The 12,759-nt window shown below is 37.2% G+C and overlaps 1 protein-coding gene across 9 annotated transcripts in view; it reads left to right on the top strand.

Annotated features, from left to right (window-relative positions):
• Positions 1-12,759, top strand: part of BBX (BBX high mobility group box domain containing) — a 286,046-nt gene that overhangs the window by 105,002 nt on the left and 168,285 nt on the right. For 6 of the 9 annotated variants that reach the window (XM_059921206.1, XM_059921205.1, XM_059921198.1 and 3 more), the window contains one exon: positions 12,633-12,706. The exons of 2 other annotated variants lie outside the window; for them this stretch is intronic. The gene's annotated coding sequence lies outside the window, so the exon portion shown is untranslated. Of the gene's footprint in view, positions 1-12,632; positions 12,725-12,759 lie in introns of all 9 variants that reach the window. One more of the 9 variants, XM_059921200.1, reaches the window with a different exon arrangement.

Raw genomic sequence — 12,759 nt, 5'->3', positions numbered from 1 at the left:
AAGATTGTTAAAGGGACTTCTCTTATCGAAAAAGAAAAGGCCACAACTAGAAACATGAAAATTACAAAAGGGAAAAAAGCTCATTGGTAAAGGCAAATATATGGTAAAGGTCGTAAATCAACCACATACAAAGCTAGTAAGAGGGTTAAATGACAAAAGGCGTAAAATCATCTATATCTACAATAATTAGTTAAGGCAAACAGAAACAAAAAATGTGAAATATGTAAAAAACAGTTTATTTTTATTGGAGTGTAGTTGCTTTACAATGGTGTGTTAGTTTCTGCTGTACAACAAAGTGAATCAGCTATATGTGTACATATATCCTCTCCCTCTTGGACCTCCCTCCCACCACTCCTCCATCTCACTCATTAAGAAAAAAAACAAACCCAGTAAGCATTGGGGGGGAGAGTAAAAATTCAGTAAAAATGTGTATGAGCTTAAGAAGTCAGCAACTTAAAGTAATCACGTATATATAGATTGCTATATATAAATCTCATGGTAACCACAAACCAAAAATCTATACTAGATACACATACAAAAAAAGGGAAAAGAATCCAAACATAACACTAAAGTTAGCCATATCACAAGGGAAGAGAGCAAAAGAAGAAGAAAGGAACAAAAAAGAACTACGAAAACAACCCTGAAGCAATGAACAAAATGACAAAAAGTACATACTTAGTAATAATTACGTTAAACACAAATGGACTGTATGTTCCCATCTAAAGACATAGAGTGGCTGAATGGAATATTGACCATAAAAAAGAATGAACATAAAAAAAAAGAACATTTGCAATAACATGGATGGACCTAGAGGGTATTATGCTAAGTAAAATATGTCAGACAGAGAAAGACAAATACTGTGTGATTTCACTTATATGTGGAATTTATAAAACAAAATGAATGAACATAACAAAGCAGAAACAGAGTTATAGGTACAGAGGTACAGAGAACAAGGATGTGATTGCCAGAGGAGAGGGGGTTGGGAAAAGGAATGAAATAGGTGAGGGAGATGAAGAGGTACAAACTTGCAGTTGCAAAATAAATGTCAAGGGTATGAAATGTACAGAATGCGGAATATAGTTAGTAACTATATATATAATAGTTAGTAACTATATATATATAATATCCTTGTATGGGGACATATAGTACTTTGACTTAGCATGGTGATCGTTTTGAAATGTATAGAAGTAATGAATCACTGTTGAAATGTATAGAAATATTGAATCACTTAGGGATATAGTGTACAACATGCTAAATATAATTAATGCTGCTCTATGTTATATATGAAAGTTGTTAAGAGAATAAATGCTAAGAGTTCTCATCACAAGGAAAAATTTTTTTTTCCTATTTCTTTAATTTTATATCTGTATGAGATGATGGATGTTCCTTAAACTCATTGTGATAATCATTTCAGGATGTATGTAAGGCAAACCATTATGCTGTACACCTTAAACTTATACAGTGCTATATCTCAATTATATCTCAATAAAACTGGAAGGATGAGAGTCAATAAAATGGAGGGAGGGAGGGGAATGGGAGTGGAGTATGGGATAAAGGGAAGCTAATTAGTTAATTAAGACTGTCTTGTTAGCTACAGTGTTGAACTGTGTTGCAGATTTTATTATAAATAAATAGGCTACTATTCAAGTGTGTATCTTAGACTATATCTGGAGGATTCCCAAAAATTCATTATATGAAACTCTTGATGCTGACTAGATTCATTGAAGACAATGAATCACATTCCAGAATCAGAATCTGAGATATATTACTATTCTTCCTGTTACTGTTCACCCCAAGTAGAGTAATTGAAGTAACTGTGTTGTCAAAGCAGGGATTGACATTTACAGAACACTGTATAAGCCTCCTTAGTATAGCTAATGTTTGGAAATATATTCTAGGTCTGATTTTACATTTAAATGATATTTCTTTCTTTGTATCCATCTTACCTCCAAAGTAAGAGACAAGTGCGTGTGTTGTTGCTTTTAAATTATAGCAAGGACTCTCTGGAATCAGAGTAACGATAGACTTCAACACTTTGGAGTTGAGGTTGTATGTGTTCGTTCATATGTGAACACATCACATATATTATTGTCAACTTTTATGAAAGGCCTGGGTCAAGTAAACTTATATGAGAGATTTATGAAGAAAATAATTTCCAATATATTGTATGATACCCAACTCTTTGGTTCTTTGTGACTATTCCTATCTATAAAAGTGACTTAGGGTGCAAAGAAGATTCCCTTTAAAATTTATATTCAGGCTGTTACCAGAAAGAAATAATAAGTGTTGTAGAGAATATGGAGAAAAGGGAAACTGATATGCTGTTGGTAGGAATATAAATTGGTGCAACCACTATGGAAAACAGTGTATAGAGATTCCTCAAAAAATTAAGAACAGTACTACCATATGATCCAGTTATTCTACTTCTGGATATTTATCTGGATACAAAAACACTAATTCAAAGAGATATATGCACCCCTGCGTTCATTGCAGCATTGTTTACAATAGCCAAGGTGTGGAAACAACTTGCGTCTACCAATGGATGAATGGATAAAGAAGATCTCACACACACACACATACACACACGCAGACACTGAAATACTACGCAGCCATAAAAAAACAACGTGAAACTCATTAATTGAATTTGCCATTCATTGCAACATGGATACCTATAGGGTATTATCCTAAGTGAAATAAGTCAGACAAATACTGTATGATTTCATTTCTATGTGGAATCTAAAAAATAAAATAAACAATAAGCAAAACAAAAACAAAATCATAGACACAGAGAATAGATTGGTAGATACCAGAGGGACAAGTGCTTGGGGGTACAGTGAAATGGGTAGAGGGGATCAACTGTATGGGGATGGATGGTAACTAGACTTACTGTGGTGACCACTTTGTAGTGTGTACAAGTATTGATTTATAATTTTATACACCTGAAGTTTATATAATATTATATACCAGTTTTGCCTCAATTAAAAAATGATATTCAGAATAACTTTCATGTCATTTTATTTTACTTTAGTTCTTTAAAAATTGGTTATTTTTCCAGAAATTTGTATAGTAACTCTCACTAAAGCAAAGCACTGTATTCCCAACTATTCCATGTTTTTTTTTCCTCCTCCGAAATGTAAGAAAAAAAATATAATTTCAGGCATGGAGAATGAATTGTGTGCTACTATCCACTTAAGTATAATAGCATACATAACAAACAAGGCATTGGAAATGCCCTTAGAATTGGTTTTAGAAGTCATATTAACATTATCCAGGTTTTTAGTGTTTTTGTTGAAACTTGAAACTTCTCTTTATAGGAAATATAAATTGAAAGAAAATTGGTGCTACAGGAGTACAGATTGAAAATTTAAACATCTTGACTTACTGAATGTCATGATGTGCCAAAATTTTTGAATAAATTTATTGAAATTAGGATTTGAAATAAAGTAAAATAAATCAGTGCTCTCTTTCATTTCTTTTCAGGGGCTTTATGTGTGGTCCACTACTTTTGGTTTTTTTTCTCTTATTACAACAACACTGCAAAGCATTCTACTTTCTTTTCTCCTCTTACTTCAGACACTAGCAATAATGTAGCTTAACACACCTGTTACATATTTTGTGTGCTGTGCCCCAATCCAGGTTTCACACCCATTTCTCATTCCGGAAGATGGAATAAGCTGATGGGCCAAGCCTGGGTTATAGTTCTATCTCTGAAGCTTGAGTAGAATTAGTTCAATCCCGCTCAGGGCACATGGACCTTGAGAAGGTGGAGTATTTTCTCAAAACTCAAAGTGCTTTTACCAGAAAATGGGAGATACACGTATACCTTGCAGGCAAAAACATACGTGTCTATAATTTCTGCTTAAGAAAAGCCAGTATAGAAAAACATACTTTTGTGGCTGATTATTCTCCCATTTAAATAAGGCATCTGCAGTGATTTTCCATTTTAACTTGAAAGGTGACAAAACCTGATTTTCTTAACTATAAAAAAAAGTTAAGATTTCAAAATACTTATTGGCAGCATCGAGAACCACGGCTGTTACAGATGTTTGCAGGGCGTACACCTTTCACCATTCATCTTGTAATTGGTGGCCTCTGTGGGTGTATAACACTGAGCTCTAAGGGTCAGTATGCTGGAATTAATCACAAAGGATAAACCCTTTGTCTGTCAATGGGAATACTTGGAGAATATGTCCTTTGATTTTTTTTTTTTTGATTGGTTTAATTTGAGCCAGATATTGTATATTACTTCAAATGACTGCCATAGGAGCAGAGGCACTTATTGAAGATTAGTGATCAGTGGAGCATGTATACTGTACAGACACTGTTGTTGTAGGGCATGGGCTTAGTTTTAATGGAAGACATAAATTTAATTGTTACTAGGTGTTTCTGGTGGGAGTGAGCATTTAAGGGAGAATTACTGTTTATAAATTCTCAACTGGCATTGGCCTGTCGTTTGCTAGTGAGTATATAATTTTCATATTGTTAGAATGAAGTAAGTTGATATTAGCTTTTTTAAAAATTAATAAACTTTACTTTTTAGAACAGTTTTAGGTTCACAGCAAAATTGGATAGAAAGTACAGAGTTTCCATATACTCACTACCCCCTCCCCCCATGTAAACGAACATTAACTTTTTATTCAAGGTATTTATAAAAGTATTTAGAAACACAAAGAAGTATTTTGTGTGCTTTTACTTCTGCAACTAGAAGTTGTCTTTCTCTGTCTTCAGACTAGAAAGGGGAAAGTGTTCTAGAGCCAAGAAGCATTCTCTGACAACCCCGAGAGTGAAGTTAGGCCCTTTTTTATGATCCTTTTCCAGCTGAATGTTGCTATTTACAATGGAAGACCAGAGGAAGGGTAGGGATCTAAGGTAACCTGGTCTGGAGCCCCCTGCTGTCAGATCAAACTGATTGATGGTAGTCCAGAAGAGCAGTGTGCAGTAGGGGCAGTGCACTGACCCATAGTGGGAGCCCTGGGTTCTGGCCTAGCTCTGCCTGTAGCTTGCCGTGTGGTCGAAGGGGCTGAATTGAGTGACCCCTGACTGCCTGCAGCATTCTGTGATTCCACGACTGATTGGAAGGTCCAGTAGGGGCTCATAACATCAAATCCTGCAGGGGCAGCAGTGTGGAGCCGCGGGGTGTTGTCCAGCATGGCCACAAACCAGCTGAAGGCCTTTTGTCCAGTCTCTTAAACCTTTTTGGGTCTGTCTTGGTTTCAGCTATGGAAATGTTGGGATTGGACTTCTCTGTTTCCCTCTAAGGAAAGTCTTTTGGATCTTTCTGGTTTAAAGTAGCCAATTACTTTATAGGATTATTTATCCTGGCAATAACTGCTTTGTGAATAAATAACTTCAAAAAGGGAGCGTATTAACACTTTATTGTGGATCATTTTTGAGCAGACTCCTTTATGTCTTCATATCAGGAATGTTCTTGCAATTAACATATCTGGAACCAGTCTTTCTGTTGCAAAGCTATTTGCTGGATATCCATTAGGCGCACCTGAAAGGGAAGGGGGCTCTTTCTGGATAGTATAGTTTTTTTGGTTTTTAATAACACAATGTAAATTTTAATAGAGATGTGCTTTTTAATATCACAAAATTTAAAATTACGCTTATATGTCTTTAAATTGTCTTTGTGCAATTTAGTGATAAAGGAAAAAAAGGGAAAGACTAGTGTCCTTTACTTCTCAGAACAGAATATTTTCCATTTACAATTATGTAAATTGCTAACAGCTGACTTCCTTTTTTTTATCAAATGACTTTGGACTAAATTAAGAGTGTGATTTTCTGTATATTGTGAATTATTGTTGATTAAAGGAATCCTTTCTTACCTCAAAGGACAGGGCGGTCCTGAGATTCCTCCAGTGGGTTTCATTCACAGAACCCCTCCCTAAAGGTATAGGCTAATTCCTCAAGTGTGTAGGCCAAGGTTTACTTGGGCTAAACCAGAGTAATGCATAGGCGCGATGTCCCACAGGGCTGGGATTATCTTAACCTTATATTTTCCAGCTCAGTGGCTTGATAGAGCTAAGGAATCTTCCCAAAGTACCTGGGGGTTCCCTGTCAGTGTTCCTCATGTAGCTGCTGGCAAGCATGTTTTTATACTCTTCCTGGAAGTGAAACTCTTTCTGCCTTAAATGTGCAATTTCCCCTGCCTGAGAAGGTCAAAGGCACATTTATATAGTTCACAAGAGCATAAAAGAGGCTTTCAGGGCCTCCCTGCCAAGCCATCTGACTGGACTAATGCCTACTCATTTTCCGCCTCTACTTCGGAAACGGCAGAAATTCATAGTTCCACCATGGTCCCTGAAACAACAGTCTTATGGCATATGAGCATTATAATAAAATATCATATTATCAAATCAGGTAATGTAGCTCGAAATTGGTAGGAGTAAAAAGTAGTTGTTCAGACTGTCAGAATTAAACGTATGTTAAAACTACCTAAATTAAAACAAAATCTACCTTTTGAAAAGCTAGCAATTTACTTAGTATCCAAATGTTGAGAATATTCAAAGCAAACTTCGGCATGTTCACAATATTACTTTATTCAATGCTTTTCTTCCACATAGTTTAACTCTAGTGAGCTTACTAACATTTACTGAGCACTTCCTGTATGCCAAGACCTTTGTATTTATCATATCTTCCAGTAATTTAAGGCAACCTTTAGAGGTATAGGAATTGTTACCCTGATTTTGCAGATGAGGAATGGAGGCTCAGAGAGTCTCAGGAATTGGCCCACAATTGCAGGGGTGTGAGTAAATGAGGGGTACAAGTTTGGCCCTAAAGTCAGTATGCTCTGCAGAACACCATGCTGCTAGCTGTGCTCTGCTGTTTATGAGGCTATGGAGAGAAAAAAAAGAGCAAGTTGCATTACTTTCTCATTTGCCCGCATTTCACGTTCCACTTTCTGATGTGAGCCCTGCACTTCGACCAGATCTGCCTCCTGTCCCTTCCAGCATGCTTCTTCCCAGTATGCAACTTAGGCCCAGTCTCTGCCGGTGCCTGTGACACCCTTCTCCATCCCCTTTATCCCTATCCCAGTTTGCAGCTGGTGCCTTAGGTTGCAGCTTTTGTTTCCTGCGTAAAGATTCCCTTGTGCAGTCTAACTTTTGGGGAATTCCTTGCTTACCATTTTGACATTATACGTTTCTCTCTCTTCTTGTGTAACTGTGTGTGTGTGTGTGTGTGTGTGTGTGTGTATGCGATTACCCAACTAGATCATCGCTTCTAGAAAACAACTCTTATAATACCTTTTGCAGTGTTAATACATAGTAGGTCATTATTTCTCAAACTGTAAAAGGTTATACCATTTGCATCTCTGTGCTCTTGGCAAGTAGATAGGTGCAAGGTAGTTTTTAAAGCATAGTTTTATAATTGGTCAATATTGAGTACTGAAGGAGAGAGGATTTCCAAATCTTTCATCTTAGCCCTATGTCTAACAGTGAATGCTAGAGTTTCTGTCTCTGCCTGCTGGTGTTTTCCAACACCTTTCTGGAAATTCCAAACAGATGGACAGATCTGTAATGACTTGTAGTTACTTTGCTTTGCTGTTAGTATCTAGTGAACTCTTAGGACTTGTTTTGCCTTTATTACTATGTTTAAAGTTTCTTAACTGAAAGGCTCTGGGTCATGAGGAAATGCAGGGGTGGGGGTGGGAAGGTGATAAAAAGATACTTCAGATTTGCATTTTCTTTTAAGAAATTTCCATTCTCAGTATAGCTGACACTTGTAATTTCTGTTAAAGATTGGTGCCTGGCCAGAAATGCCTGTGAAATAGCTTTGGTTTAAGCTTCAAGTATAAAGACAGGGGAGGGTGGGTGATTTTAACAAGTGCTGTCTTTATTCATACTTTATATTGTCACTGTCATAAAATAAAGACAGTGAAAATATGTAGTAAAGGCAACTCTTGTTAAAAAGCATATATATTATATATTTCCCTGCATTTATCTTTGTCTACATGAAGATAATTTATTTCAGCAAATGATTTAACTGGAGCTTATCATTTCTAGAAAAAAAAAATCCTTTGTCCTCTGGTGTACCACAGTGACCCTGAGGTATGGAATTCATTGGCCAAAATTGCATAACAGCCGGTATGCAATTTCAGTACTATATTATTTTGTAATGTGCCTGGTGCTACTACTGAGGAGATGAAAAGAATATTAATTACAGTGGGGTGAGTGGGAGACCTTATGCATATACATAAGGAGGCTTTAGTTAATGAGTTTTTTTGGACTAAAAATGTGATACATTTACGTAGAAGTAATAGCTCGGTGTTTGTATTTAAGTTTATTTATAAACAACCTTTACATTTCATTTGTAAACATGCAGTGTATAAAAGAGTGAATTGAGGAAAATATAGGAATTGTATTTATTTAAAGAAGTAATTTTAAGACAGGAAAAGTCTTTTAAGAACACCTACTTTGTAAAGTGGAGATCGGAATACATATTGTTGGGAAAATGGGAGAAGCCAGTGGAAGATTTAGTGAAAGAGTGGATGTTAAGACTGTTATTTGGGACCTGGATTTATTTTGGCTTTCAGAGGTCATGCTTACTCTTAGATTAGAAATGCAGCCTCTTTCAAAGCATAAACATAATTGAAAAAAATAATTTTGAAATTTGCTTTCTTGGGTTCTCCATTTTGTTTTCTTCAGGTGTAAAAGCATGAGTATTCTATTTTCAGGAAGATGAGGAAAAAAATCTATTTCCTCTTCTAGCAGTTTGGCTATTTTTGTTGTTGTTTCTGGCTCCATAAACGGAGAGGCATCTGTACCGTGCATTGTATCATGCCCAGTAAGTTTTTTTTCATTTGAATGTAATTGTTCCTTAGCAAATAATTGCAGTCCAGAATGACTTTTATTGAGCTTGATTGAATTAGGGTTATGTATGAAAATGAGTTAGTTAAAGCTTAATCTATTACCCAGAGAAATGATGAAAACATCAGAAAAGCAGTCATTCATGGGGATTAAATATTCTTCCATGTAAATGGGCAACATGGTTGCCTGGAGTCTCTTCTGCACTGACTAGGTTGTAGTGACATTAGGGTGCAAAACATACAGTGTTGGCATAGAAGGGGATCTTGTCATGATGTGCCTTTGAATGTTATACTGGACATTAACACTAATGAGGGAGCCTGCCTCGTTATAAGAAGTGGCGCCTCACCTTTTGTAGTATAATAAGCTTTCAAAACATAGGACCCCAACGGGGGGCAATGTGTAAACTGCCAGAAAGCCAGCTGCTTTGGGATATTTCAGTGGTTGCTGAGGCCAGATCTTTAAGATGGGTTTTTCAGATGCCAAGTCAGATACCCTATTTGTGGTTAAGAGGTAAAGAGGAGATAATTCAGCGTTAGCTCTCCCATCTGCCATCATGATCTCAGAGGGCATCCTGAGCTGTGCCAGGTCCGTCCTGGCTAGGTGTGCATCCTGGGGGAAGCAGTGTTGTGGTGGGAAGCGGGCCTTGCAAAGGGAGAAGGAGCCCGTTATGGAGCAGGCTCTTAATGAGGCAGTGGGAGCTAAGTGTGGGCAGTCAGGAATCCAAGGCCCTGTGTGGATGGGAAGTGAGGGTTAGGAGGAAGCCGTAGTGTGACCCAGAGAACACAGACAGGCCTGGCGTGGCTCAGTTGAAGATCTCTCCTGGCTGTGGTCTAAGGGCATGCTCAAGTCACCATTCTGCAGGGTTGTATTCACCCTTTAGACATTTCCCGTTCCTGCCCGCCTGTCCTTCTGACACCTCACACAGCCACCCATTTCCATCAAATCAAAGCACTTTTGAAGTACTGGTAACTTAAATGCAGAACAGCTTATGCTGAAACTGCTTTTCTGAAGCTACTCATGTGGGCATTTGTAATAGCCAGATAAAATCTGGAGTTTGGCTGTCAGAGAACTCAAAGGGAGCCTGTCTCAGGCAGGATCTTCAGCCTTGAAATTGACCTCTGCTCTGTGGCTGATTCCCTGGCTCCCCCACCTCCTAGTCAGTGAAGTCCAACATGATTTCTTTGTTATCCTGAGTTTTAAAACCCATATTGGCCACAGCACAGTCAGCCTCCTCCCTCTCCCTCCCTACTCTATCCATAGATAGTTGCATCCCAGGTGATAAATTATTGAACAGTAATCAAAATATAGATATGGTCCATTTTGGGGGTATATATTTGATTATAGAAACAAACAAATGTGTAAGGGTACCTTAAGATTAGTGAGAGTTTGTTTTTGAGCTCCTAAAAGAACTTCTGTATATAGGATATACTAGCATATTTTATTTCTCAGATAGCATGCACTCACTTCTTAAACTAAAATGTAGGGGCTTCCCTGGTGGTGCAGTGGTTAAGAATCCGCCTGCCAATGCACGGGACACGGGTTCAATCCCTGGCCTGGGAAGATCCCACATGCCACGGAGCAACTAAGCCTGTGCACCACAGCTGCTGAGCCTGGGCTCTGGAGCCCATGAGCCACAACTACTGAAGCCCGAGCGCCTAGAGCCCGTGCTCCACAACAAGAGAAGCCACCGCAATGAGAAGCCTGCGCACCACAACAAAGAGTAGCCCCCGCTCGCCACAACTAGAGAAAGCCCACGCGCAGCAACAAAGGCCTAACGCAGCCAAAAATAAAATAAATAAAATAAAATAAATAAATTAAAAAAAACCACTAAAATGTAAGCAAATCTCTAAACCAAAATAAGAATTAAACCCACACTATCAGAATTAATGTTGGACCCTCCTCTCCCAGTTTTAGCAGTATTAATTATATACTGTTTGTTTTTTTAGTTTATACCAATTTATTTACTTGACAGTTATTTATAGATATTCATGATTTTTGCCTATTTATTAACTTTTTATTTTAATGGTTCTTCTCTATACTGGCTTTTATGGATTTATATGAAGAAAAAGTATGGAAATAAATATATGAGATAGTGCATGTGATTTTCTTAAAATAGCAGTTTTTAAAAAAAAATTTATTTATTTAATTTATTTATTTTTGGCTGTGTTGGGTCTTCATTGCTGTGCGTGGGCTTTCTGTAGTTGTGGCGAGTGGGGACTACTCTTCATTGTGGTGCACAGGCTTCTCATTGCGGTGGCTTCTCTTGTTGCGGAGCACGGGATCTAGGTGCATGGGCTTCAGTAGTTGTGGCGCATGGGCTCAGTAGTTGTGGCTCGCAGGCTCTAGAGCGCAGGCTCAGTAGTTGTGGTGCACAGGCTTAGTTCCTCTGCGGCATGTGGTATCTTCCCAGACCAGGGCTCGAACCTGTGTCCCCTTCATTGGCAGGCGGATTCTTAACCACTGAGCCACCAGGGAAGCCCAAAACAGCAGTTTTAACGTTAGTTGCCTAGTTTATGATAATTAAGGATAGACTTTTATATCATTTATTTAATCAGTTTTTGGAATTGTACACTTCCTTGATAAAAACATAGGCATTTAACTTGAAAGTATTCATGTGTCCTTTGTAGCTTTCGTCAAAGATCTGGATTTATTCTTTCATCCATACCCTTGTTGTAAAAAATGTGGATGAATGAGTAGTATCTTGTGTGAAGCCACGTCAGGCCGTTTAATATTTTATTTATTCTTTCAAGCTGTTGTTTTCTTCTGTAGCACTGGGTGACAACTGAATCATCTAAGTCTAGTTAGGATTACTCAGATGAATCATTACACATTTTTGATATTTAATGTGTAAGAGCCAGTTCTTCCATATTGTAGTGGCTGATTAGGGAAAAAAACTTTAGCCAAGCCATAAAATGACTAACAGTATTGATCAAGCTGTAAGCCAGTAAGTGATATCTGATTTCTAGAGTGTGTTATAACCTGCTGTTTGTAAGGAAATATATTGTCATAATCTGCAGGAGGGTAGGAAATTGTCTCTCTTAGTTGAGTGTGAATTTAGTATTACCATGAAGCACTTGAGAAGCTAAATAAATGTCTCAGAAACTGAAATAACTTAATTTTTAAAAAGGTACAGTTTAAGTGTATGTCTGTATTTGCAGTATTAATGTAAAATGTTCATTTAATTTGTATACTCTTGTTGATTTTGATCCTCTTATATTTATTTCATCATATGTAGCTAGAAAGTAATTTTTTTAGTTACAGCTTTTCTCTATTTGTATGTGTTCCCCCCACTCCCCACCTTAAAAAAAAACTATCTTGGTTTCACTTGTTATCTTTAAAACATTTAAAAGATAAAATATAAGATATTATATTTTATATTATATTATAAAATATAATATATTAACATCTGAACCACAGCTTAACTGCTAGTCATTTCAAATAACTTGAATTTAGTCAGGATGTCAATATAATTTCATGTTTTTCCAGAGAATTCACCTGTAACTCTACACCTGAATTTAGTCAGAAAGCTAAGAGGTGATTGCCTGTAATTCTTTGTCTCTGTAACTTTAGTCTCAGAATTCCCATTGAGTGATTTTAGTGACTATCTTTTTGTTAAATTAAAGTTGACAATAAACACTTTAGGTCCTTTTTTCCTAAATAGTGTTAGTAGAGGGATGTTTAATAATTTTCCTGATTTTGATTGCTTGGCTGTTAATTCATCTTATTTAGGGATTATTTTGCTAAAGGAGAATAAGTGTCAGCTTTGTTTGAAAGGGCTTCCTGGCTCACCATTTTAATCACTTTGCTATGGGTCCTTCACAGAATTCTGCTGCATCACAGAAGCTGGAAGTTCTGATGTTCCATTGAAATCACAATGGAAAGTCTTGACTTGACCGGTAAGAGCAGCCCTGCAGGTGCATCTTACTTACTTATCTGGAAGCAGTGAAAC

The sequence above is a fragment of the Balaenoptera ricei genome, chromosome 4 (genome assembly GCF_028023285.1).
Source record: "Balaenoptera ricei isolate mBalRic1 chromosome 4, mBalRic1.hap2, whole genome shotgun sequence".
Taxonomy (NCBI): domain Eukaryota; kingdom Metazoa; phylum Chordata; class Mammalia; order Artiodactyla; family Balaenopteridae; genus Balaenoptera; species Balaenoptera ricei.
Note: the sequence above shows the minus strand (reverse complement) of the source record. Positions and strands in the feature narration are given on the sequence as shown.